The sequence below is a fragment of the Corylus avellana genome, chromosome ca7 (genome assembly GCF_901000735.1).
Source record: "Corylus avellana chromosome ca7, CavTom2PMs-1.0".
NCBI classification, from domain to species: Eukaryota; Viridiplantae; Streptophyta; class Magnoliopsida; order Fagales; family Betulaceae; genus Corylus; species Corylus avellana.
The window spans coordinates 24074838-24077571 of record NC_081547.1 but is presented as its reverse complement, the minus strand read 5'-3'; the positions used below and the strand labels follow the sequence as shown (position 1 = coordinate 24077571).

Sequence of the window (2734 nt, the reverse complement as noted above, 5' to 3'; positions counted from 1 at the left end):
CCTAGTGATGTGTCACCATCTCATGAGATGATGACACAAAGAAATGTTCGAGCATCTATTATCATCCTTCTCCGTACTTTTTTTTTTTTTTTCCTTAAATCAACCATTGAATCCACCTTCGCTTAAGTGGGTTTTACAAATCTAATGGTTGATTTTATTTTTTACTTTTAAAAGGGAGAATGATGAAAGTAGATGCTTTAACATTTCTTTTTCTCAAAATAATAGATCTCACGAGATTCTATTTTTCATATATAAAGGGTATGATCCTACATTCATATACCTTAAAATAGTTATCCATATATGCATCCGCATATATATATATATATATATATATATGGATAGCGGTTAGTTGCGGTTAATAAATATCCGCATGTAAGCTCTAGTTGGAAAAGAAGAAGAGGTTGGAGACGGTGGAGTTGGCAGAAGGGGTTGGGTTCAGCAAAGAGCATCATGGAGTGGTGGAAGTTGTACCAAGCACGCTCTTTAGGATCTCTACCTTCTCTTTTTCTTTTCTTTTCTTTTTAATATATTTTTTTGGTATAATTACATACGTGGCATAATAACATAGAAAATATGATAGTTGGCAAGTCCTTTAAAAGCTGTATAGACTTATTTGTCATAATGCCAAAATTCGGACCTTTAATTGTCAAAATTAGAAACTCAAGCCCCTTGTTTGTTATGGGTACAAAATTTTAGGGACTTTTAGGGTAATTTTCCGAATTTAAATTTAAGATATTTTTTAAGTGCGTAGGGTAAAAGTTTAAGTTTTGATTATTCGTCTGTTCTAAATTAGAAGAACACAGTCTCTAAGAGGTAGCTCAATCAGCTGTGGACCACGCCTAATAGTACGGAGGTCACTAGTTCGAATCTCCCTTTTTCCTTCCCTTGTATGAACATGTCAAAAAAAAAAAAAAAATAGAAGAACACGGGGACGCAATTTTGATTATCATGTTCTAAGTTTTGATTTTCTTTTTGGTGATTTTAATTATGTGAAACATGTTTGTCAGTTTACAATGTCTCTGTTGTAGATCAACGTCATGTCGTTTGCAAGGTGTAAAGTATAAACAGCCCCTCTCTCTCTCTCTCTCTCTCTCTGTGTCTGAGTTAATGTCGTTACCACACGATAGCAAATTAGCAGGCATTAATGAAGTGGTTAATTGCAGTGTAATAGGCGTTAAACCAAAGAAATTAATTGTTCACCCAGATCTGACTCTTCTCGGCTTCTTACATGACACCACTGATCCAATCTCTACTCTATATATATTTATGTGACACTTGACCACTTTGACTACTACCCATTACAAATAAACCTTTCATTTAGCAATTGAGGTTAAAATGGATGGAAAAACTAGTCACTCTACCCCCTCCAACTTCCACACATGACTATTTTTGAATCTTTTTTAGCGCATTTCCAGCAGCTATTTCTTTATTTTCCTTACATTTAAAGATCTAAACTACTTTCTATTTTTTTTATGTCAAAATACACCCAAATAACTTCTCTTAATCATTCTCTATATCATTAAAATATTTATTTATTTTAATTATATTATACATATGAGAGGAGAGAGAATCATGAGAGGAGAGAGGAGAGAGTAGAGAAGAGAGAGAAACGTTTTTTTATTTATTATTATTTTAATAATCATAATGATTGCAATAGTGAAACTTTATACTTTGGGTTCCACTGTAACGATCCTCATAGTTGAGGCTCATTTATGGAGACTTTTTTGCGATTTTTTTGGACATATTCCCTACACATAGTGAATAGACTTCCTTATAGGGAGTCTGCTGAGAATGTTCAATGCCCTTAAGATTATTAGAAAATAAGCGAAACAAAAACAAAACAATTGAAAAAAATAAGGGGTAGAACGGCTTAATTGGAATGGAGCCAAATGTCACTTTTTAAAATTTAGTGGTACTCTAAGTGCAAAAGTGGTGGTAACGGGGTAAAGTATATATTTTTCCATATAAAACTTAATTATAAATAGGGGTAACTTCACTTTATACTTCTGAATTACCAAGCGATTTGAAAAGCCCCCTCCCTCTCTCCAAACTTCAAAACCTCTCAATTTAGACCCTGAACTTTCAATTGCAATCAGTTTGAACTCGTCTGTCAGATTTTAAACGTTAAAAGTGAGATAATGACGTTTATATCCCTGACTTTTTTATAAAATTCTAAATTTACCCTTAATTCTAAATTAAAAAAAGTTTTTTTAAAAAAATCATGAATATTTTGATATTTTTAGAGGTAAATCAGGGAAGTTAACGGTTAAATCTAACTAAATTGTTCAAATTAACTGCAATTAAAAGTTTATGGGTCTAAATTGAAAGGTTTTAAAGTTTGGAGAACTTCTCAAGTCGCGTGGTAATTCAAGAGTCTAAACTGAAGTTATCTCTTATAAATAACTATAATTTTTATTGTTGGTGATTAGAAGATGTATTAAAAAGAGTGTTGAGAAGCAATCTTAGGTGGCATCATGTCCTTATCCATTGAAAGCAAAATAATAATAAAAATAAATAAATAGAGTTAATTAAAGAATATATAAAAAAAAAAAAGAAGACATATCATTTTAATTAGTAATAACAACTCATACGTATCAACACCACTCACTCCTCAGTAGCTAGCTACTTCCACCTTGCACCCTCAGCACTAATTTCATATTGAAATAATTCCCATTAAGGAATATGACAGCTGTCAACCCCCCCCCAAGATGTTTCTATTTCACCCACTCGTTTC

The 2734-nt window shown here is 32.3% G+C and overlaps 1 protein-coding gene across 1 annotated transcript in view; it reads right to left on the bottom strand.

Moving 5' to 3' along the window:
- LOC132188032 (SHUGOSHIN 1) overlaps positions 1-2734 on the bottom strand; it is an 11668-nt gene that overhangs the window by 4920 nt on the left and 4014 nt on the right. The gene's annotated exons all lie outside the window — the stretch shown is intronic.